Below are 25,464 nucleotides of genomic sequence, written 5' to 3'. Positions count from 1 at the left end.
CTTTTAACAAAATTATCCTCATCTGCCTTCTCATTGGGTATGATCCTGAGACAAGGTTACAAACACTGGGCATGTTTAATCCTGAGAAGAGAAGACCAAGGGGGGACCCAATAACAGTCTTCAAATCTGTTAAGGGCTGTTATAGAGAGGACGGTGATCAATTGTTCCCCATGTCCACTGAGGGTAGGTCAAGAAGTAAAGGGCTTAATCTGCAGCAAGAGAGATATAGGGTAGATATTAGGAAGAACTTTCTAACTCTCAGGGTAGTTAAGCTCTGGACTAGGCTACCAAGGGAGGTTGTGGAATCCCCGTCATAGGAGTTTTGAAGAACAGGTTGGACAAACATCTGTCAGGGATGGTCTAAATTTACTTGGTCTTGGCTCAGCACAGGGGGGATGGAGTAGATGACCTCATGGTCCCTTTCAGCCTGACACTTCTACGATTCTACGATACACTGGAAGAGAACGGTCAGAAGTACCTAAAACCTGCCCAGAAGTAGACAGCAGGACTAGGTCTGCCATATGGACTGGTTGGACAACTGCCTTGGGGAAGCGGATGTTTGGTGATGAGAGGGGTAGAGCTTTTCCAGTTTGGCTGTGCCAGTAAACCCTCCCAGTTAGAGCTGCAAGAGGCAGACTGAAAAATCGCTGTGGAATCTCTGGGAAGGGGGTGGGAAGGACGAGGGGGCAGGACAACAGACTTTGGGGTAATCGCCCACCTCCGCAAATTAAAGAAACAGGGAGAAGGGAAATGCCTGAATATGCTGGGAACAGGCCTCCTTAACTGTGCAAAGGCAGTTTTAATCAGCTGGCCTGTGGGTTGTTTCTCAAATCTCGAAGTCAGACAGGCCCAGATCCTCAAAGCTATTTAGGATTTGGGTTGTTGTTGCGAACCTTTGTGGATCTGTATCACAGTGGCTCATAGGTGTTGCCTCTCCCATCCCGCTCCAGCCTTTCACTGCATCAGCACTCTGCAAACCAAACGTCACTCCCTCCTGCTGCGCCTGGCATCACACTGCTGCCCATACACCAGCCCATCCTGGGGTTACACGGATCCAGGCTCGCATCTGTCGCTGGTTCCAAACTCATTCAGAGCTGAGGAGCCAAGGGGGAGGTTTGGTCCATTAAAGAAATGGCGGCAAGTTTCCAGAGTTTGGCTCTGATGTTTAGGGGTGTTTGGAGCTGGGGTTTTGACGCACTGACTAAACCCAAACTAGCTTAGGAAGGTGTTTGCCAAGAGTGGGTTGATTCCATCAAATCAGGCGCACCTCAGAACAACTTGACACTCCACCGCCTGTGAATGATGCCCCCTCCTATTCTCTTACTGGGGAACCAGGGAGGTTAACAGAGGATGGCTATTACCACTGTTGGGTAACAATGTGGAGTGAATTTCTCTCTGGATACAGTCGTTTCTCTCACTGATTCCCAAACAGTCCTCCACGCAGTTACGATCTTCTTTATTCCTACCCAGCCCTCCTTTCAAGTCTCTTGCCCTTTTCCTAGTCTCTGTGCCACGAGAAAGGTTGCCGACTGGTTGAATCCATATGCCCAGCCCACTGGTTTACCAGAGGCCAGAGGTTCTGTTGTCTCTCGACCAACTCATAGGAATTTCACACAGCTGGAGGGGATATTATTGACAGGTTTGAGAGATGGATGGAGAATCCTAAACCGATCAGGCGAGCTGGGGTAGAACAGATGGTCTGTCAGGAGGCTTTATCACACTGAGATATTAATATGAAATGTGAATGAATTCCAGGTCAGGAGAGTGAGTCAATTTCTGTAAAGTGAATGGGATTAGCAAAGCCAGGGAGGGAGGCACGCAAGAGCTTCCACAGCATTAGAGAGGCGCCTATGCAGGGCTCCCCAGACCGATGGGGATATCTCAGCAGCCAGTGGGGCCAGCCTCTACGTGCAAAGCATTAGGGGCACTACTACTTTGATGGCATGCAGCACACAAGCTGTCCGTGCTCAATAATGCAACGTGTCTCACTGCAACTGCCGGGGGGCTGGGAGACAATGGGTGAAATGCACAGGGAAGGTTCGCGGGGTGGGGGCAGATACCACAAACCTCACTGGCCAAAGATGTCCTGGCGACAGTAATGCAACTAGCAAAAGACATCAGTGAGTGCACATTGCATGGGGGAAGGGCACATCCCAACACCAACAAAGCATTTTAAATGGAGGGGTCTAGCTAGCTGCCCCCCCCACTGGGCGCCCACCACAACCTTGGTGGTCCCACTTCCATTTGTTAAATTTTTGAATACCTTATTTTTAATTGCATTTGTAAACCATTTCATGACTTTGATGCATGATTTGCATGCATGATTTATCCCGGTCATATATGATACATTTGTACACTAGGTTCTGTAAATCTGTATTTCTTCATGGCATGTATAGGCAAATAAAAAAACCTGTTTCCTCTAAACTTACAGAAACTTTTGTTGCTAACAACAAAAAACAGCACCCTGAGCCCAGTGGCCCCCAAACCGGGCAGCCCAGGTGGTTGCCTGGGTCACATGCCCCTAAATCTGACCCCGAGAGAAGCCATCTTGAACACAAGCTGTACCTTGCCAGATTTTTAGACTTTTAGATGTGGGTTTTCATTCTGATTTGCTTGTAGCCCTTTCTAACTTTATTCCTCTGACCTGGCATCACTTAACCTGTGTCATGTAGTTAATACATTTGCTTTATTTTTACTGTGAACCAAGTCAGTGCTGTGTTTGCAGCGAAGGGTGCATTCACCCCTGTTAAGTTACTCTGCTGTGATGTGCTTTTGTCTCTTTACGAGAACAAACCAACTTTACTAATTTCTCCGAAGTGTCCAGGAGAGCACTGAACATCGCAGAGCACATGGTCGTGGGGAAAGTCAGGACTGGAAGGGTGCGGGGGTCACCTTGCCGGTGATAAGCAAGGCTGGTAGAGACCCGGGAGTGTGACAGGTGTCGCTGGCAGGCTGCTTGGGCCAGAGTTGCTGGACTGGGGCTGCAGTTATACAGACACTCTGGGTGTGACCTGCACGCTTGTGGCTGCCCCCCCAGGGACCACACACTAGCAGCAGTTAGCGACACCACAGCCACTCCTCCCTGCACCCAGTATAACCCTGCAGCGGACGGAGGCACAGGAGCTGGGTGTGCTAGCTGGCCACCTACAGGGCACCGCCCCCAAGAGGGGACCTGGGATAGTTTCCCCATGCACCGTGCAAGCAGACCAGAGCTGCCCCGAAGCACTGATGGGGGCCCCTTGCCCTGTTTGAAATGCTACATTTGCTCCGAGCTGCAAGTGAATTCTAAGGCCCGGCAGGTAGAAGAGAATCACGCATATATGGAAAGATTGTTAATCATCTTCTGGTTCAAGAGGCACTGTGCAGCTTTGCAGCTGGGAGAAGGATGAGGCAGGCAGCCCCCAGTAAAGCTGGGCATTAGAGCACACGAGCTGTCACCTGAAATGAAGCCGTCATCATTAGTGAGGCTTTATCCTTCCTATTCACAGGCCGGGCAGAAAATAAACCAAGCTCCTGCCTTCTTTGTGTATCTTTTTAATTATGAAAAGCAGCAGCTGGAAAAACAAGAGGAATTAAAAATAGGCTGCGGCAAGAATGGATCCTCTGAACAGCAAAGGGAGGGACGTGGCAGGCTCCATGCCACCTGGAGCCGCTGAGGGTAACAGAGCGGGCAGAAGTCCCAGCCTGGGAAAAGGAGCAGGCCAGGAGGGCAGGGGTATTTAGTCCTCACTGTGGCCAGCAGTTTTCTGTTGCATTGCAGCCTAGAGAGCTGGGAAGCTTGACTTCAAAAGGGATCCAGTTAAGATAAATAGCTATATTCAAACAAGGAGACAGGCGAGCCGCTCCTGCATGTTCCAAAGACCACTTTAGGGCTTTAAAGCTTGTTTCTGTCTGCCTTGGCCCTTGTGAGGCTGTTTCCAGCGGTGCAGGGTGGGCGTCAGATGCTTCTAGCCACACGAGGGAGTAGCTTCAGTCCGGTGGCCAGGCGCCAAGCGTGTGTCTTCACTAGAGAAAAAGGCAGGTCCTTACCTCCCATGAACAGACGCCAGGTAAAGGCCTAGCGAGGTTAAGGCAGGTTGTAGTTTTGACATGTGTGAGCACGTCGAGGTGAAACTCTTAGCTCCCCTCTAGTGCTTACCTTAATCTGCTAACTCGGGGCGGGGGGGGGGGGGAAGCTACAGACCGCCTTGTCTTCACCAGGACTTTACCCGACAGCGATTACCACGTGTTCACTGGCGTGAGATAAGAACATATCTTTTTTCCTATGATGGCCAAGGCCTAAGCGATAATATTAATATCAAGAACTAGCCGCTGTGTGTACGACACACATCCAGCGATGGGCCACCTAGAACCACGGCTCTAAACCGCAGAATTGATTGGTTTAACAGACAAGGGTCAGACAAGGTGATTGTTCTGAGCAGCACAAGATACAGCTCCACTTGGCCGTCGCCTGGGCTCTCCACAGAAAGATCTCAAAGCTCTTTACATGACTGAAGATTCCAAACCCTCCCTGCAGTTGGTGGGAACATCTACACTGCCATCGCCGGGTGACTGCAGCGTGGTGTAGGCATACCTGAGCTAGCTTTGATCTAGCCAGGGCAAGAACCAATAGCAGTGAAGCTGTGGCAGGACGGACTTCAGCGCAGGCTGTTTACAAGCCGCCTGGGACCCTGGCTACTTATTTCAGGCCACTGAGCCCACACTGAAGCCCATCCTGCTGCAGCTTCACTGCTGTTGATACTCACATTAACTAGATCAAAGTCAGCTCAGGGTATGTGTACACCTGGGGTGGGCAAATTAGGGCCTGTGGGCCGCGTCCGGCCTGTTGGACCTTTTAATAGGGCCCTTGAGTTTTTGCCGGGGAGTGGGGTCGGGGGCCCACGCAGGTCCCAGAAGCAGTGGCATGTCTCCCTTCTGGCTCCTACACGTAGAGGCAACCGGGGGCTCCACACGCTGCCACCACCCCAAGCGCTGGCTCTGCAGCTCCCATTGGCCAGAAACCACGGCCAATAGGAGCTGCAGGGGCAGTGCCTGTAGATGGGGCAGCACGCAGAACCACCTGACTGCACCTCTGCGTAGGAGCTGGAGAGGGGACATGCTGCTGTTTCCAGGAGCTGCCCGAGGTAAGTGCCGCCCAGAGCCTGCAAACCTGCTATCTCAAAAACCGACTGTGACAGCGAAAAACGAACAGGTCAAGGCTGACAGCCACTGGTGATAAACTAACAAAAAAATTGCAACAGTAGCAACAGCCTGGCAGAGAAAGTCTGCAGAGCCACCCAGAGCCTGCAACCCCGACCCCCTCCTGCACCCCAACCCCCTGCCCCAGCTCTGATCCCCCTCCTGCTCGTTGAACCCCTTGGTCCAAGCCTGGAGCACCCTTCTACACCCCAAACCCCTCAGCCCCAGCCCCACCTCAGAGCCCGCACCCCCAGCCAGAGCCCTCATCCCAACCCCTCAGTCCCAGCCTGGAGCCCCCTTTTTTACACCTCAAACCCCAGACCATAGCCCCCTCCCCCACCCTGAACCCCTCATTTCTGGCCCCACTTTGGAACCCGCATCCTCAGCCCAGAGCCCCCTTCCATACTCCAAACCCCTCTGCTCCCCCCCAGTCTCCTCCTGCACCCCAAACCTCACCCGAGAGCCCGCAACCCCCAGCCAGAGCCCTCACCCCAACACCCAATTTTTTGAGCATTCATGGCCTCCCATACGATTTCCATACCCAGATGTGTCCGCGTCTACATGTCTACAGCATGCCGCAATCACACCTTAACAGCTGTGTCTACACCGGAGTGGGCGGGGTCATTCCCAGCTCCGAGCTAGCACGCTGAAAATAGCAGTGTAGCTGCAGGGGTGTGAGCAGTGGGAGGGCCCAGCTGCCCTAAGAAAGGGTCTCAGACGGGATTGTACTTGAGTGCCCAGCTCCCCCAACCAGGGGCGGCTCTAGACATTTTGCCGCCCCACGCATGGAGGGTCCACTGGTCCCGCGGCTTCGGCGGACCTTCCACAGGCGTGCCTGCAGGAGGTCCACTGAAGCCGCGGGACCAGCGGACCCTCCGCAGGCAAGCCGCCGAAGGCACCCTGCCTGCCGCCCTATCGGCGACCGGCAGAGCGCCCCCGTGGCTTGCCGCCTCAGGCACGCGCTTGGAGCGCTCGTGCCTGGAGCCGCCCCTGCCCCCAACCACGCAGGACTCTGTAGCGACAGTGTTATTTTTAGTGCCCCAGCTGTATCAGAGTTAGCGTGACTAAGCCTTCTGCGCCGGAGCTTACACCTCCAGCTCCAGTGTAGACGCACCCTTTCTCTAAGATAGGTTCTACGTAGCGTTTAACAAACTGCTAACACGTGTTAGCGAACGGTTGCTAAAGGCACCTCCCTTTCCCAAGTAGACAAAGCCGGTGACAGAGAGCTACAAACAGGACCCAGGGTGCCGGAGGCCCAATCCTTTTCTCTGACTTCTAGGCAGCTCCCCAGCTTCACTGTGCAAGGCTTTGAGTAGGGCACATTTCTCAGCCTGATTAGAGCAGCGGAGACACTATCATCATTGCTGCAGAGCCGGAGAAGAGATTAAATCGGAGCGGAGAAACAAGGAGGGTCAAGGAAGGCCAGTGATTGCCTTGTGTGCTACACACTGACAAGACTACTCTGATCAGGCACTTAGAAATCCAAGCGTGGGGATAATCTAACAGAAGCAGGGAGATGAAGGGAGCCCGGGGGAAGGGGGTGGAAACCCCCACCCCGAAAGTCTAATGGAGAATTATTCCTAATCCCATCAGAGTCTCTGGCTAGAAAACAACTCTACTGTCTCTGCCACTCTCTGCACACCTTGGTCATTTCATTTCCAGACTCCACTTCTGCCTGTAACATCGGAATGGGCTCAAGCCAGTGGGATGCCAAAGGGAAAACTGAATGCAGAGGCAGAGAGGGAAAAACAGCTGCCGCTGGCTGGGGTGTAACCCCCAGAAGGACCCACTGTCCCAGTGGCTCTCTGGGGGCAGGGCCTGGCTGTTTGTCCTGGCTCAGAACTGGGTTCCTAGGTGATACAGCAATACTACACTTCTCACTAATGCTGATACAGATGTGTGGCCCTCGTCAGTTACTCAGCATGTATCTACTGACAGCCAGCTCCATCGAGTCCTATTTAGTGCATGCTGTGTGTGCCGACCCTCTCCCACCACACTATGGATGGACCTCTCTGCACCTCTTGGTCGAAGCCTGAAGCCATCGGAGGGATATTAGACCCGTAAATCAAGGAAATGCCCCCAGCTCGCAGAATCCCAGGTGATCCAGAGGGAAGAGTTCTACTGCAATAGCTCACCCGGGCCACCCCCCTGCCAATTCTGGCTTGGTCCCTACTGGGCATATTCTAGTAGAATATCCAGTCTTGAAGGGTCCCAAGCAACAGGGTTCCAATGGGAGACAGTGCCTGTCTCTGAGATGGACAGTGTTTGGATGGGGAAGTTTTTGCTGATAGACCATCTAACCTTTCCTTTATCTTAACCCTAATGTGATGGGGTACACCACTCACTGCTGGATGGCGCCTCCCCCTGGCCCTCTAGAGATTAGCTCTGCTGGTGCTACACGCCTTCCTGCGGTTTGCATGATGTCATTGTCTCTCTCTCTCTCTGGTCTGCAGCCCCGCTCCTGTTCCAGGAACCGCAGGCTCCTCTTTGTGACTCACTGTCCAGCTAGGTCACAACCGTGGTTTCCCCTTTTGGGAAGGGTCTCTCGGTTTTAAAGTCTAGCCATTTCCCCAGTGGTGGGGGTGGGGACTGGGATGGGGATCCTTCCTAATCTGGGTCCTGGCCTAGGGACCTGTAGCCAGCAGCCTCCTGCTGCCTCTCCTTAGCTTCTCCCCAGTGTTGGGCCACTTCCCAGCAGGAACAGCACCTTCTTTGCTCTCTTCTCAGGACCTCAAGCCTGCAAATCCCAGCAGCAACTGACTGCCTCTGCCCCTGCAGCTCTTTATATATGGGCCAGCTGGGTCCTGACTGGCTGCTCCTCACAGCCTCTCTCGGATTGGCTGCTCTCTGCGCAGCCTCCTTAGGCTACTTTTAACCCCTTCCTTGCCAGTGTGGGGTGGACACCCCGTCACGTCCTAACGGTGCTTATGTAGGTACATACATGGCCCTCATCAGCAGCCCATCCTAGCTAGATCCTTTGTACTATCCAGATCTCTTTCTCCTTAGAGTTTATGTCCTCTTAATATTTGTGAGATATTCTCACTTCCTCCCCACTTTTCAGTCTGTGCCTAGCCTGGCTGGAAACAAAGGGACTCTCTTATTCTTGCAGCACTATTTATTTCTTCTAGTCCCCTGACAGTTTGCACTGCCTCTTCCTTCAAATTACCTCCCGTTCATCTCTCTGACAACCTGGTTCCCAGCACTGAACGCTGTGTCCCATCTACTCTGCAATTACTTTGTAGGTATTTTCCCCACACGGCTTCTTCTGTGAGCCCTTCCGCCCCCCCGCTGGATTCAAAGAGCTCGTGAGCACTAGTTCTAAGCTCCCTTTTTATTCTTTGCATCCTCAAGGAGTCCTGCCCTGTTGGAGAGAAGTCGAGCCCCAGTGGCTACAGCTCGAGCTGGAGCCTCACAGTTTTTGACTGGAAAGGTTTGATTTTTTAATATCGTTTAGGAACCTCTTTCCTGATGCTATTGCTAGGCAAGGAGTTAAAAATTCAGTTAGCAGCTGAGACAGAAACCCACGTAACTAACAAGCAGAAATACCAGAGGCCCAAGGACAGTGGCAGCTATAAACACTTGATAGACTTATATGGTCAGATGTCCGCCTAGTGACTCAGCCTCTCGGTAAGAAAGAACAGTACCCAGCCCCTCAGGTTTCCGGCTATCTGTGACCACTCACTCCCACCCCACCCCTTCGCCTTAGGCAGTCATAGATCATTGATGCCATCAAAATAGTTTTATGCCTATATTCTGCTCCTGTTCATGGTCACTGTTCTCTCTCTCTGGAACAATGTTTGTCCCTGTAAGTACAAGAGAAATGCAAATGAAATGATAAGAAAAAGGTAGATAATTGCTCACTGCAGCACCATACTTTTGAAGCTCTTTTGTCCGTCTTCCCGGTGCTGGGAACAAATCTCTTCAGCACTGTCTGTGACTGTCTGATTCCTGGGGACAAGAATCTCCTTCACACGAGAGCTGTTCCCCAGGAGCGGTTGGGGTAGTTAGATCCCTCCATGGCTGGCACTCTGGAGGAATTTTTGCTGGGTGCTGCGGCAGGTTCCTCAGCATCATTCCTCTTTGTATCCTTTTAAAGCAGAGAGCTGCATCACCTCACTCTGTGTATTATTATTGTAGCATCCAGGAGACTCAGTCAGGGACAAGCCCCTGTTGTGCTAGGTGCTGTACAAACATAGAACAAAGAGAGCTCCTGACCCAAAGAGCTTATATTTAAACCCTCCATCCCTGGCCCTGTACATTCTTTTGATGTACTTTCCTTTCTCTCTCCCCTTAGGTAGCTTATAGTGACTGTACTGACATTCCACGTACCACTAACATCCCAATGAGTTTCACTAATAGCCACGAGAGCAGAGCTGCCGGCATTTGACAGCGCTTCTGTTTCTTCATGCTTGTTTCTTTTTCCTTTGTGTACAGCATATCTACCAACAGCCACAAACACAAATGCCATACATTGAAAATGCGCATACATTTGCATAAATGCATGCACAAACCAGCAGAAGAGAATAATGCCTGAGAATAATGTCTCGGGTGAAAGTCTGGGGAAATCTGAATCTGAAGAATCTAAATGAGGAGGTAAATCAGGGAAATAGACAGGAACTTTTAAGCCCCAGGGTGCTTTCTTCACACACACACACACAAATCATTCTCTGGTTTAATATGAAATCTTCCTGCACCACGCCCAGCATCGGAAGCTGTTGATTGATTGGGTGTTGCAGCAGAAAAGGCCAAAAAGCAGAAGTCTGTGGGGAAAAGCAGCAGAGTTGGCAGCATTGGCCAGGGACTTAAGTCCACTAATAACAAACTCCATTTTCCATCTCACGTTATGCACACAGATTACTGGAGTTAGATAAAAGGTTTTCTTTTCCCTGGGCTAAAAACAGCCTGAGGCTTAGTACTGGGAAGGTCGCAGAGAAGATTATCTGTGTCAGCTCCTCTTCAGTTTTCTTCCAGGACCCTCTCAAATCTTCCTCCGCTTGGGTTGTGGGTCCACAGACTATCATTAAACAGCGCTGGGGAATTCCATCTAGAATCGTTTGTTTCCCTTCTGTTACATACTTTATCCTGTTACTTGGGAGGCAGTGAACCACCCTCTTTGCTTCATCCAGGCCCCAGTTCCTCCCTGTGGATTCCATCCAGGTTACTCACATCCTCTTTCTTACAGGTATTTTGCTCATTTCCAGGCACGGGATTGGGAGTCAGGACTCCTGGGTTCTCCTCCTGACTCTGTCACAGATTCCTTCTGTGATCCTGGGCAAGTCCCACTGTCAATTTCCTCAGCTCTCAGGATGTTGTGCGGCCAGATCCAATACATGTTTGTGGAGGCCTGTGAGATTCTTAGATGGAAATCACTATAGAAACACACGGCATAATTGCGGAAGGACAGCACTCGGGTCGCAAGGTAAGACGACTCTGTACCAGTTTTGATTCAACTTTTCCTACAGCTTTTAAAACCTCCCTAGATGCTTTGTTCTTCCATCTTCTGCCTCATGTCTGGCTGCAGCCTCTGGCTGCATGATTCCTTTGAAGCAAGGCTCCTGTGGAGTTGAAGGCACACACTCTTTCCAATTTGGCTTCCACAGACTTCATCTGGCACCCCAGCTTAGAATCATAGAATCTCAGGGTTGGAAGGGACCTCAGGAGGTATCTAGTCCAACCCCCTGCTCAAAGCAGGACCAATCCCAACTAAATCATCTCAGCCAGGGCTTTGCCAAGCCTGAGCTTAAAAACCTCTTCTCCACCTTTCCCCTCCGACCCAGTGCACAAGTCAACTCTCACCTAGCGATGACTCCAAATAATTTCTTCTCCTCCCTTACATCGGCCATAAAAACGCTCCGAGAAGTAACTTCCTCTGAGAAGCTGAGGGAGGGTAGCGTACAATAATGTCTGGTAATGGAATCCTTTGTTGTGACTAGCATGCTCCTAGTCATCATTTATAAACAGGAGTGCTGTCCATGCTGCATAGAAGATGCCCTGATTTGCCTTCAGAACACCCTCTCCAGCGCTCTTAAAAACCCCGCTTTGCCATGGCCAGTTCACCGTAAGGTTGAGCCCTGGTCTACACCACAAGCCTAGGTAGCATCTTCACTAAGTCCTACAGAGGCTCAGCTGCAGTTTTTGGATGGTGTTATAAATATAAAGAGAAGGGTAACAACCCTTATGTATGCAATAATACAAAATCCCTCCTGACCAGAGATACAGAATCCCCTTACCTGCAAGGGGTTATCTGAACTGATTAACCTAGTTGGCACCTGACCAGAAGGACCAAGGAGGAAAGAAGATACTTTCAAATCTGGGGTGTAAGGGAAGGTTTTGTTTGTGCTCTCTTTGTTGGTTCCCTTTTGGGACAAAGAGAGAGACCAAACAGGTAAACCAGCTCCTAACAAGATCCTGAAACGATACATCTAAAATTACAGAAATTGTAAGTAATAGCAAGGAAATGTGTTAGATTATCTTTTGTTTTAGCTTGTGAATTTCCCCTATGCTAAGAGGTAATTTTATTCCTGTTTTGTAACTGGGAAGCAGAGTCAGAGGGGAATTCTCTGTGTTTTAAATCTTTTTATTTACCCTATAAAGTTATCTTCCATCCTAATTTTGCAGGTGTGATTCTTTTACTTTTTTTTTTTAAATAAAATTCCTCTTTTAAGAACCTGATTAATTTTTAGCGTTCTAAAAACCAGGGATTTGGTCTGTGCTCACTTTGTTAACCTATTGGTTGGTATATTATTCTCAAGCCCCACCAGGTAAGGGGGTGAAGAGGCTTGGGGGGATAGAGCTCCAAGTGGCCCCTCCCTGAAGATTTGTTTAAATCACTTGGTGGTGGCAAGGACAAGGAAAGGAATTTGTGTCTTGGGGAAGTTTTCAAATGGAAGCTTGTGGAATATAAGCTTAGGGGGTCTTTCATGCGGGTCCTCAGATCTGTACCCCAGAGTTCAGAGCGGGCAGGGAACCCTAACAGATGGTCTCTATTTTCTCTCCTCCTATAATTAATATGAAACTTTCCCCCACTCAGCATTTGCCTGCCTTTTCGTTGGCACTCTCTGCTGCAGTCTTATCCCATTGTTAGCAGAGAAGGCTTCTAAAGAGCTCAAACTGACCTCTCTAATAGGTTTTCTTAAATACCTTCAGCTGGTCTTTACACAGAATTCTCTTGCTCAGAACAATTACCTTAGTTCACACATAAGCAGCCAATCCAGTTTAAAAAGATGAAAGTAATATCCCAAATGGGGGTTTCTACCTCAAAAGAGCATCACGCAAACTGCTGATTAAAAGCCCACCCTTTCTGCCCTAATTTCTCCACCACAAATCTCGCAGCGCACCATCAGCGCTTTGGGAACTCTGAATAATTCTGTTCTTGATCGTCAACTGGTATGCAGCACGCAGTACGTACCTGCCCCAACTAACAGGATCATGACCTGATTCAAATGGCTTAAGTCAAAGTAGATTTTACTGGTGAGTTATACAAAGAGCGAGGACAGCCTGAAATTCAGGCTGACGGTATGAAAATATGCTCTCATGTCAGGTCACAGGAGAAATGGCCCCTAAGCATTCCTGCGGCTTATTTACAGGAATTGTTTAAGAAATATGAAAACCTTACATAGTAGCAGCTGAGTTGCCAAAATAACTTGCAATGCCCCATGTTGCTGTCCTCATTTCAAGACTCTTCCAAAGTCTAGGAGGTCAATTCTGCACTGCAGTATGGTCCCTTTAAGCAGCTCCAGAGGCATTAAGGGGCAGTAAATGCAGTGAACGGCCACTGGTGGATGGCCCTCATGGTGGGGCTCTCTCAGATGGCTTAATGCCAAAGCTGGCTCCATGTCGCCATTTCACAGTCCCCATCACATAGGAAGGGAAAGGTTATGACCTGAGTGCTCTGTATTCTCCAATGAGGGCTGTTGCAGCGGACTGTAAATTAGAGCAGCCTCGAGGCTGCTCTATCTTACAATAGGAGCTGGATAGACTCCCGGACAGTTCCAGAATATGGTCAAGTGCCAAAGGTGGAGTAAAGTCATCTTTGCTCCCTCTCACGGCTGTTCCCTCACCAAGAGCTGCTGGGCTGGGACAGAGAACTGAGGTCTGTCTCTCTCTAGAAAGTACCAGGTTTCACACGTCCCCCCACGATAAACGTGTGTGTCAGGAGAGACTTCCTGGAAGGAGAGATCGTTCCTCTGATGTGGCAAGGGGAGGTTCACCCAATCAGCACATGATCATGGTATGGTGTTGCTCTCTAGTCAGTACACAAGAATGTTCCTGTCACACAACCCCGTGCTCAGGTCAGCACTGACTCCCAGCTATGCAGACTAATATCCCTCTTTATGCAGGCTTACACAGGCGCCGACTTTCATTTTTCTGGGCGGGTGCTTCACCTCCCCAACCCCACCCTGAGGCCCTGCCCCTTCCCCTCAGGCCCGGCCCTCAAGCTGCTCCTTCCCCCAAGGCTCCACTCTCGCTCCACCTCCTGCTGCCCCCTCCTCCCAGCGCCTTCTACGTGCTGCTGAACAGCTGATCGGTGGGTGGATGCTGAGCACACTGTGCTGACTTATGCTCAGCTTTTGCCTCTCCTTTCATGTGGTTTACTTTGCATGGACATTGCTCTGCATTTAATGAAAGGATTCCCCCAGTCTAAAATACTGGTTGTGGTTTTCTTTAGCCTCTATAGCACTTTGGGCAACATCTGGACCCCAATGAAATCAGTAGCAAAACTCCCACGGACTTCAATGGAGCCAGGACTTCACACTTTCTGTCCAGTACAGCTGAGAACTTGGATGTCTGCACGTTGCAAAGTTGCCAGCTCTCCTGAGCTGATCGCGAGTCTTGTGTTCACTGGTATTTTTTTGTAAAGCCCCAGCTTCTGGAGTCATGATTGTGTGAGAAACATGGCTTTCATCTAAAAAGGAAAAAATTCCGGCCCTCAGGATTGCAGAGAAAAGCTTGAAAACATGACTCCCTAAAAGTGCAAAACCCAAAAGGCAAACAAAGAGCCCATCCTTTCTTTTGGGGAAAAAAATATCTCATGATTTTTAACCCCAACTCGTGATTTTGGGGGCCTGACGTGAGGCATTCTGAGCACTTGGTGCTGGCAACTCTGCATATCCAGCCACAGATTGTAATCAATCTGCTTTTCTTCTCGATAGACACCAACTATGTCTGAATCTCTGCCTGCAAAAGATGTTCCCCAGGGAGAAGACATTTAGATACGACCACAGTTTACAACACTGCAAAAAGGTCACTGCATGTAATAAAGACTGAAGCGCAGGGCCCATTCATTGGTACAAAGCACTTCTGGGGCTTAGCTAGTATCTTGCAAGAATGTTTATATTGATCAGGTGTATAATTCCTCTAAAGCCGGTGTTCTGGGGGACGGACTGGCTCAGGAGTACGGGTAAGGGCATAGACCACAGATCACTGGTGTCAATCTGGCCCAGGATTGTACTTCCCAAATATAACGACTATATTGTACCCTTGCCTGTGCAAAAGGAGACGTGGTGTCTCAGTTCAGATCCTAATGTCCGTATCCCAGGGACACTGTCATGCCTGAGATTGTTGATAACCCCGCAGCAAACCAAGGACTGGGTCACACAGAGTAAAATTTGCATCGACTTCAAGAAACAGTCCCTCCGGGGCAGGGCAGAGGCAGACTTGTAGGATATGGGATGGGGGAAACCTGCTTTTCACTGCTGCTCCTCACAGTTCTGTGGATAAACAGACTAGGATGGCCAAAGGGTTATACCCTTCAGATCTCCTTTACAGGTGCCATCTTCCGACTCTGACTGCATGTTTGCTTGATGTGCGGTGGCCCTGACTATCACCTACCGTCAACTCGGAGGAGGCCACTGGGTGTTGTGTTGGAGACATAGATGAATTCAGAGGGCAGTCTGCGGGTTTAGGAGTTGACGTTTGTATAACTTATGTCTTCCTCCTCTTCCCTCAATTTGTAAATTACACCCACAGAGAGTCGCTTGGATCAACAATCCTTATCACCCGCACGCATCTTACTGTATTTGGCTCACAGCGCTTAAGCCCCAAAGCCTGAGCACTATTACAATGCTTCTGCTTGTTATATCTCCATAGCACGGTGCCCTTCTGTAGCACCCTCCAGCCGAGGAGCTGACTGTGGATGGGGAATCCTAGCTTCCTGGGGAATGTCCTCTGGCATCTCTCTAACTCTCTTCTTTCAAAATCCACCCCACTACATTGCTAGGAGATTTATACAAAAGAAACCACCAGCGTCTCCATAATGAACCCTCATATAGAACAATCAGGCACATGTGAATGCCAGGTAGGATGACCAGATGTCCCAATTTTTGGGTCTTTTTCTTATAGAGGCTCCTATTACCCCCCATCTGTCCCGATTTTTCACATTTGCTGTCTGGTCACCCTAATGCCAGGGCTCTCATCCTAGGCAGGTTGACAGCAGAAGCCATAACAGCAAAGTTCCAGACATCAGCTCCTACTGCCTGAAGATGCAAACGTGACCCTTGAGTCAAAGCTAGATTCTTATCTGGGGCAATCTGTTGTCCCGCCCCATCCCTGGCTTCTAGAGAGAGCTTCTGCCTCCCTTCCACCTGCTCTCTAATGTACTTACCTAGTTTCTTCGTTTCCCTCGCCTGCCTTCATGGGTACCAGTTCTCTCCTCCAAGTGCTGAGGCTTGCTTCCTCCTTGCCTTGGAGCCCACAGATCTTGCAAAGGAAGATGTCAGCTCCTCCCGAGCACTGACACAAGCCTGCTTTTGCTGGTTACCCTTGTCCCAGCAGCCCGCCACCCACTGCAGGTCAGATTACGAGATCCAGTAACTCTTGCCTGAGAACTCCAAATGCCAATGCCAGAGGAGAGACGCGTTGGCAGGGCAGCCTGGCTGGTGGCTCCCTGCCCACTGGAAGCGACACAGTATTCTCCGAGCCTGCTGGAGATGGGTGGCAGGGCTTGAATAGCCCTTGACTCCAAGGTGGCCAAGCGTAGCCTGCGGGACAAACGCCACCCACCGGGTTCCACAAACACAACTCCTGGAGAGACTACAGATCCCAGCATGCAATGCCCCACCTTGGTCGGCGAGGAAGGGGACTGGAATAGGAATGAGGCGTTGCATGGGGAATGCCGTAGATTCCGCACGCCCCACACCCATGCTGAAGATACACAACTATAGCTCATGGACGTTAGGTGCCACCGGGACCATTTTCTGGGGAGCGCTCAATTGCTTGTCTCAAGCCTTTCCCAGGGGTGTTTCACCCAAATGGAGTCAGGCTGCAAATCTGAGGCTTAATGTGACACAGCTGTGAAAAGGTCTGTAGCACCTATACTCTGGCCCCAGGGGTCCCTGCACATCACATCACCTGGGGAGTATTCCGCGGCCTGGTGCACAATACATGAAATACAGGAAAAGGATGATTAATAATCACAGCCGAGAAGCATATGCTGTAATTACCCACCTTTCAGAAGGCTGATTAATGACATGGCTCTGTGGCATGCACAGCAGCTCAACCTCCTGCCTGAAACACACTCATCTCTCCCTCTCCCAAGACCGACAGGTTCTGCTATTGCTCAACAGACAGGTTCGGCCCAAGCTGTTCTTTCCCAGATCTGGCGTAGGAAGTGCGGTGCTTTCAGCGGCCAGGGAAGACCCCTGCTATGTTTCTGATCAGGGCATTGTAGCAAACTCAGCAGAAGCGGCTTCCCACACAGTCAATTCTGGGTACAGAGGATTTGCCATAGCAAATTAGATCATTCATCCATCCAGGCCAGTGTTTCACTTGCTGCTGTATTAGATAGCACTTCTCGTCCATTACTCCTTATGTCTTCCCATAGGTGTGTTGGATTATGGACTGGGCCCGGTGCATGCTGGGCCAGGACCCTTCGGGAGATGTGACAGGTATGGGTATTTCCTGCCATATCCTTGGGAGACCTTACTAAGCATCTTTGGGGTCCATTGTATTAAATGGATGGGGAGGGGGAGAGACGTGACAGATGTAAGACCTGCGGGGTTCAAAGGACTGTATCGAACAATGGGCCAGACAAGAATGGATTCTTGCAACAAAAAGTGTGAAGTGGTTTTCCTGGGGAATATCTAGAGCAGAGGCTCTCAACCTTTCCAGACTGCTGCACCTCATTTACGAGTCTGATTTATCTTGCGTACCCCAAGTTTCACCTCACTTAAAAACAACTTGCTTACAGAAAAATCAGACAAAAATACAAAAGCATCACAGCAACTATTACTGAGAACTGGCTGACTCTCTCATGTTTACCATGTAGTTATAAAATACATCAACTGGAATATAAATATTGTACTTACATTCCAGTGTATAGAGCAGTAGAAACAAGTCACATTGTCTGGATGAAATTTTAGTTTGTACTGACTTCGCTAGTTTGCTTGATGTGCTTTTTATGTTGCCTTTTGTAAAACTAGGCAAATCTCTAGAAGAGTTGTTGTATCTCCTGGAAGAGCTCTGCCTACCCCCAGGGGTTCGCGTGCCTCTGATTGAGAACCACAGGTCTAGGGGGGAGGAGAAGTATCCAACCCCAAAGCTGTCACCTCTCTTGGGTACAGACCCGCATCTCTCTCCCTCTCCTGACTGAGGTTTTCAGGCTGCACAGTTCCCTGCCTATGCTGTGAGATCCACAGCAAGCCAGAGCACTGAAAAAGCTTTGCTTTCTCTCCAGATGTTATGAACTCTGCATTTGCTCATAGTTACAAGGTACCATCCAGCTCTTCCTAAGCAAGCATAGTTATCCTTAAGGTGAAAGCAGCCCAGAGAACACATTAAAAACAATCAAAGGAACCTACACGCATGCTAAGCAGCTTACCAGAGGTCACCCCAACTCCAGCTCTGGCAGGTGTCATCCCTGTAAAACACACAGCTGGGTTTTCTCCTGAAGTTACAAGTTCATAACAACCAGGAGCAGTTCAAGTCTTTCCTTTCTACAGGGTGGATCTTTGATCTCGGCCTCGTGGAACAGCTGACCAGCAGACTAGCTTCAAAAGGCTGGGTTTATGCATTGCCAAAAGGGGAGGGGGTGGGATTTGGATTCTCCTGCCCCTAGATACTCCCCAGCAAAACCACTTAATATTTTTTGTTCCTAAAGGCCATTCTCATCTGGCCCTTGCTCAGTGGGTCTCACATCTCCCCTCTCCAGAGGTTACACACAATCCTGGCCCACAGTAATACACAAGCCATCCATTTAATACAGTGGACCCCAAAGAAACTTCAGATTCATTCAGTGAGGTCTCCCAAGGGTAGGACAGGAAATTCTCATATCTGTTGCACTGCCTGTGCGGCATCTTTAACACTAGTCTGAATAGATTATTGATCGTTACTAGCCCCAGTCATGGCTCAGGACCCTACTGCGCTAGGCACTGCATAAACACAGAACAGAAAGACAACCCCTGTCCCCGTTGACGGTCTATATAGTTTCATAGTTACATTTTTGGCTTTTCTTGATGGTGGGATCCTGGCTTTCAAACTCTTCTTGAAGAACTACTGATTTCTGTTCCCATTTTTCTGTCTTCATTTTTCTTCCCAATCCATTTGCCCTGCATTATATACTACTGCCAGATGCACCGCGGTCTGGGGATACGACACCGCCAGCAGCTCTCGGTCTTAACCGAGAGAGACGTTCCTATAACTTAACTTTTAAAGCTCCCTTCCCACCCTCTGGGCCCACCACACACACACAGACACATCTCAGCAGAGGTGTATATGTTTGAAGGAAACTGCCTAGCTAAACTACATCACTCAGACCTAACTCCAGTTCTGGATCTGATGAGGTACAATCATTGTAAAAGGGAATTCTCTACTGGACAGAGCATTTCATTGAAGATGCCAGGGTGCACCTGCCTCTGAGCATGCCCCATATTGGATGGGGAAAGCGAAGGGGGAGGGGGGAGCTTTTTGGACTCTGCATGGAGCTGGACATCGTCCGAGAACGTGGCTGGGAGAGAGGAGTGAATAGCTTTGGAAGTAAGTTGCCAGACTCCTGCCTAGAGGGCAGAGAGCGGTGGTGGCCTCTGGGCTGGAATCTCCTGGAGAACAATGATCCTGGATGGAGGGAGAGTGGAACATCAGAGGTCCAGAGACTGTTTCGGTTCTCTGTGCATTTCATCTCCAGTTAGGATCAAACAAATGCCTTGAGCCCTGGATTAAGAGCTGTCCACAGCGATTGCATTTCAAGTTTTCTTGCTCTCCCATGATCCTGGGAGCAGCCAGTGAAGAAAGCGAAATGCCATTATAGGGGGAAATAATGCTTGATGTTGCCCCGCAAACCTTCATCCCCAACAGCCAGCACCCAGTCTGAGCAACTACTACTTTGTCATCTCAGTTCCCGAGGTGGGGCGAGCTGAGGACATCTTCCCAGACCATCTCTGAGCAGCACAGAGGGTGGATCCCAGCTCCATGATGATCCAGACAGGCATGGGGAACAAAGCGCCGCGGTGTGCAGAAAAGCAGGCAGCCTCGGGATGTTTGATTCATTTGCAAGCGACTCCAGAGAGGTGAGCACAGAGGTTCCAGGCTTTGCAGACGGACTCAGGACTGGCAGGCTGAATCCTGCCTCAGCGTGCAGGGCTGGACTAGGTGACCTCTTGAGGCCCTTCCAGCCTACGTGACTATGATTCTATGAAGAACACAGTATCAGATCTGTCAAATGAGACATAAAATGAAGTCTGAACTTCTAAGACTGACACTTTTCACAACCTGCGGTGGTGGGTGGTTGGCTTAGACCACCAGCGGTTCTCAAACTGTGGGGTCGTGACCCCATTTTAATGGGGTCACCAGTGCTGGCGTTAGAATTGCTGAGGCCTAGGACCCAAGCCCAAGCCCAAGCCCCATTGAGAGGGACCAAAGCCTGAGGGCTTCAGCCTGGGTGGTGGGGCTCAATTACAGGGGCTCGGCTCAGGCTTCAGTCCCCCCTCCTGGGGTCGTGTAGTAATTTTTGTTGTTTTTGTTGTCAGAAGGGGCTACAGTGCAATGAAGTTTGGGAAACCCTGAGTTCGATCCATTGTCTGGGTCAACGTAACACTGCAAGGGAGGGCTTTGCGACACCCAGCCTCACTTTCCCTTTTCTCAGGGCTCCTTTAACCTCCACACAGTCTCTCTCGTGGCTAATACCAACCCTGCCCGGGGCTGGTTTAATAAGAGAAAGTTTAAAAAAAAAAAAAAAGTCCTCAGGGTCCCCAAATAAAGTCCATCCCCATTCCCCACAACACAAAAGATCCTATGGGGCTCTGGGATCTTCTGCCCCATCCAGAGCTCTTCAGCCCTTGGTAGCCAAGCTCAGCCCTCTGGCTCCTTGGCTCAAACCCTCCTCCCAGTCTCCTGCAGCTTCATCACAACCTCTGCCGCGGCTTCCTCTTTTATAATGCTTGGGTGCCTTCCCTTAAGCCCAGTTGGGCAGCAGCTAATCAGACACAGGTGCCTTGGACGCCCCCCCTTCCTGCTTCCCCCCTTAAAGGGGCCAGTCACTCTGCGACAACATTTCGATTTGAATAATACACCGTACTCCCTCAGCTCCTGCTGAGCCTTCAGCTGGCGACAGCATATTGTCTACTTCCTGTTGCTGTGTGCAGTTAACCAACAGCTGCGTTTCACCCCAGAGGGGTCTGCATTTCACTAGCAATTCCAAAATACTGGACTCAGTGTGAACAATCAGGTAGCCAAGTGCTTTGGGCCCCAACTGGCTGAAATAATATTTGACATTTAAATACTTGTCTGTAGAGGAGGAACTGTTAAAGCTATTGCAACCCTGGAGCGGAGGTTCCTCTCAGCTCCTTGGAGAGCCCTCTATTTTTGCTTGCTTCATACTCTCTGGCCAGGAAGCTCCATCTCAGCCTAAAGAGTTTGTGGCCTCTGCAAGTCTGGGGAGCCAGACACCAGCCCCAGTGCTCAGCTCCTCTTGTCCTGTGTTTGGGGCAGGAACAGACTGGAAAGGAGGGGGAAAGCGTCTTCTAGACCCCTGTGCTTTCTCTGTATCCTAATGCAGCCAGAGGCTTTTCCCGTCCCCTGTCCAAGTCACAGCAGCCTTAGGGCAGCCCTAATTTTTCTCTGCTTCCCATGACTCCCATGAGAAGTACAGAATAGCTGCAGTACAGCGTGCATGGACAGTCCTCTTCCTCACACCTTGATACCACCCGAGAGGCGTAAAGGGGCTTTAGTGTGGATGAGACTTGAGCCCACTGGATTTAAGGGTGACTTCAATTCTTGTCTCTTGCATGGCAGTGCAGGGTGTAGCCCCAGGCAACAGGGCGGGCTCAGTAAGGAGGTCTGGACAAACGAGCCGGGCTCTCCTTGACAGGCGATAATGGTTTTCTTCCATCCAAATCTCATACACGCGGAACGCAAATCAGTTCCTGCGTTTTACCCTGCTCCATAGGGTGAGCACAGGAGGTCACGCCGTGAAATTTAGGACTGGTAAATTTACAACACATGAAAGGAAACACTTCTTCACAAAGCCTGTGGTACGCACTGCCCAGAGGGGCCAGAGAGTCCAACGCTGGGGCTGTGTTTCCCAAAGACTAGGGACTTTTAAGAGCAATATTATTGACAGCGAAACACGTTAGTATCAGTAACCAGACCTCAAGCTTCAGGACATCAACTGGTCAGGAAGGAATTTTCCCTCCCACGTGCAGCCTTGCACAATTTGCTAGGGGCCTCGTGGGTCATTTGAAAGCATTAATCATTGCGGGAGGCAGGACACTAGATTTAAATAAGCCACTGGGTTGATCTGGTTTGATGAGTCCTCTGTTCCTTTAAGACAGACACTGCATGCACCTTTCCTGTTATCAGTAAATCACAGTCACATAGCACTGCTGGCCCAGAAGCTGCCATGGGATCCCTTGTGACTGAAATGCCTGAAGGACATCATGGGCCTATTCAATTTTAAAGCTTCTAAATACTAAAAAAATACAACTCAGCCACCACCACTCCAACCCGCACCCCCAGAAGCAATGACAGGCAAGCCAGCAAAGAATTCCCTCCTGACCCTTAAGAGTGGTCAGCTCCATCCCAGCGTATATCTGACACAGGGCCTGCTAAATTACTGAATTCCACAGAAGCTTAAAGCTCTTAATATTACTCGGCTCCTGCTGCTCAGCTGGAATCCTATTTGCTGCTCTTTACCGATCACGTTTCATTGAACTGCTCTGAAATATATTCCCTCTTCGCCTAAACCTGTGGTCCCGACTTCTGGGCTGTCCAGCAACTGCTAATTGGCTCTAAAATGGCTAAGGATCAGTGTGACGAACTGGGAATGTTCTTGATGTTTCCTCTGAATGCTGTGTTGGTGCCTCAGTGTCCCCTATGCAGTTCTTAAGTATCTAGGTGGTGGGATAAGGGCATGTGATTGCTGCAGAGCAAAGGGCCAGTGCACCTAAATGCCTGGCACTCTGTCTCCTAGCAACTAATGGCCTGGGCCCCTTCTCTGCAAAGGTGCCAGCTGAAGGTGTTGGAGACAAAGAGATCAGGTGACCTCCTGGCCCGGGAAAGGAGCTGAGCAGAGAGGAGGGGCTGGGAGGGGTTGTTAGTCTGGAGCTGGCTGGGGACGAGGAGTGAAGTGCAGACCTGGGGGGTCTGGTTCACTGTCCCCCAGAATGGACCCGGCCGAGGGGTCCGGTTCGCTGTACCTACAAGCTCTGTTTTAGACCCTGTTCCTGTCATCGAATAAACCTCTGTTTTACTGGCTGGCTGAGAGTCACGTCTGATTGCAAAGTGGGGGTGCAGGACCCTGTGGCTTCCCCAGGACCCCACTGAGGCGGGCTCGCTGTGGGAAGCGCACGGAGGGGCAGAGGATGCTGAATGCTCCAAGGAGAGAAACAGGAGGTGAAGACATGTGAGCTTCTTGCCCTGAACAAGTCTGCTCCAAGGGAGAGGAGGCTTCCCAAAGTCCTGACTGGCTTGGTGGGGAGCAATTCCAGAGCATCGCCCGGTGACTCTGTGACAATCAGTTCCTCCTCTCATCTGAGCCCTTGACTGAAATAAAAATCACAGGCAAGATGTCTGAGTAATTAAAGTGACATAAACCTTGAGGACCCAGATTAAGGCATTGTGTGATTCAAGCACCACGTAGGACAGAAGAAAAAGAGGAAGAGAATCCTGGGTTTTGGATTGGCAGGGCTGGCTCCAGCGTTTTTGCTGCCCCAAGCGGCATGGAAAAAAAAAGAAGCCACAATCGGCACTTCTACCGCCACCGCTTCGTTCTTTGGCAGTAATTTGGCGGCCGGTTTAGGGACTGAGGGACCCGCCACTGAATTGCCGCTGAAGAGCCGGACGTGCCGCCTCTTTCCGTTGGCCGCCCCAAGCACCTGCTTCCTGCACTGGTGCCTGGAGCTGACCCTGTGGATTGGATAGTTGGAGGAAAAGATGCAAAATTCCAATCAGGATCCAGGATCGGTGGGTTTCCGAGCAGAGGGCCCATATTTCTTTGAGATCATCCCTCACATGGTCAGATGTTAAGGGTCTTTCAGCCCCCTACCCAGTCATGCCTGGATTGCTGCCCCCTGCCAGGAACAATTTGTATAGTGGGGGTGCTGAGAGCCATTGAACCAAACTGTAAACCTTGTATCTGATGGAAATCACTTCAAGCCAGGGGCAGTGTTCTCTCTAACTTTTCCCACCCAAGTGTGACACGTCATCTCCATATTGGCGTACATACAAAATTCATGTGGCGGGGTGGGGCCGAGGGGTTCAGAGCATGGGAGGGGGATCAAGGATGGAGCAGAAGGTTGGTGTGTGTGTGGCAGGAGGTGAGAGCTCCAGCTGAGGGTGTGGGCTCTGTGGTGGGGCAGCAGTATGATCCCCTTTGGCACATGGGGAAACTGAGGCACAGTGTTTAATGGACTTTTCTGAGGTCGCAGAAGAAGCGAGGGGCAGGACCATAATTAGAAACCAGTTCTCTGTTTAAACTAGTAGACCAAACCCTCAGCATCAACCTCTGTCCAGCCACAGACCAGGTCAGGCTCCATCCAACCAATCCCCTGAGCTCTCCACTGCTTTGTAATCTACAAGAAGCCTAGGAAATCATTAATATCACATGACATAAGCACTGGGGCATTGCTGAGCTCTGCAATCCAATAAGTCCATGGGGAGAGCCAACAGAATCACACGAGCAGTCACATTCCCATCACGGGGAGAGTCAGGAACTAGCCACTCACTCACCGTTCTGCAGCTCTGAGTCTGTACCAACATCTGGGTCCGTTGGGGCATGTGGGGGCTGGGAAGCTTTACATGGCAAACGTTTCTGCGCAGCAGGTCGGCGATCCTCTGGAGAAAGCAAAAGAAACAACAAAAAATAATCATGCACTACAGCCTCCCAAGGGAGCGGTTCTCAACAGTCTTCTTGGGTTACAATCAGGCACTGAAGTCACTGCATATGCCAATGGAAAGGCACTTTCCCCTTGAAGTGCAATACGGTTCTGGATCTGACCCAGGCCCTCTCAGATCTGCCATTTATAGGTATACGAATAACAATCCTGTTTCCATAGTATTTTTTACCCTGAAGGATCCATTGGAAATGGAAGGGTCACTGGACCCTGCACGGAAAGGTTAACATCGCTAGGTGGAATGCACCAGCTGCTTAGCAGCACACCACTACGCTGCCCAAGAATTAAGAGTGGGAAGCTATAGCAGGGTGGTCACCCTGCTCCTGCCCGGAGGGATTAAAACAGCCCTGGGAGAGGGCTGCTCCAGGTAGAGAAAAACCTAGGCTGATTGGGGAAGCAGCCTCAGCTGGGTCCATGCCCCAATCAGGCCACAGCTGGCCCCATAAAAGGCTGTGGGCCAGGAGCTCGGACAGAGTCTCTCTGGCAGTAGGAAGAGATGGGCCTGGCTGCTTGGGAGCAGAGCAAAGTACCTACAGTAGAGCAGGGCTGGGGAAAAGGCCAGAGGAGCTGGGGAGCTCCAGGCTGGAAACCCTCCAGGCTGCAGGCCTTGCTATAGGCTGGAAAAGGTATTGAGGTTGCAGAGGGGCAGCCCAAGGATAGACAGAGGCAGCAGGTCCAAACCCCTGATGAGTAGCAATTATACTGCAGTCTGTCCCAGTGAGCGGGGGCTAGGTGATGACTGGCAGTGGCCACTGACTGAGGCGAGGTGGTGATAGAGGGTGGGGGTTCCCCAGGGAGGGGAGAGCCAGATCTGTGGAGGGGGTACTGCTAGGGGGCAGCACTCTGGCCTGAAAGGGGAACTGGGGTCCAGGAGAGATTCAGGCCCAGCGGCAAGCAGGACACCGGCCTGCAGAGGACGCTCCGGAGCTGGAAACGCTAATTCCCTGGATGACCAGCAGGAGGC

At 50.5% G+C, this 25,464-nt stretch overlaps 1 protein-coding gene across 2 annotated transcripts in view; it reads right to left on the bottom strand.

Annotated features, from left to right (window-relative positions):
• Window positions 1-25,464, bottom strand: part of LINGO3 (leucine rich repeat and Ig domain containing 3) — a 109,543-nt gene that overhangs the window by 49,753 nt on the left and 34,326 nt on the right. For both annotated transcript variants that reach the window (XM_030540646.1, XM_030540647.1), the window contains exon 2: window positions 24,337-24,441. The gene's annotated coding sequence lies outside the window, so the exon portion shown is untranslated. The remainder of the gene's footprint in view (window positions 1-24,336; window positions 24,442-25,464) is intronic.

This window comes from Gopherus evgoodei, chromosome 22 (assembly GCF_007399415.2).
Source record: "Gopherus evgoodei ecotype Sinaloan lineage chromosome 22, rGopEvg1_v1.p, whole genome shotgun sequence".
NCBI lineage: Eukaryota > Metazoa > Chordata > Testudines > Testudinidae > Gopherus > Gopherus evgoodei.
Note: the sequence above shows the minus strand (reverse complement) of the source record. Positions and strands in the feature narration are given on the sequence as shown.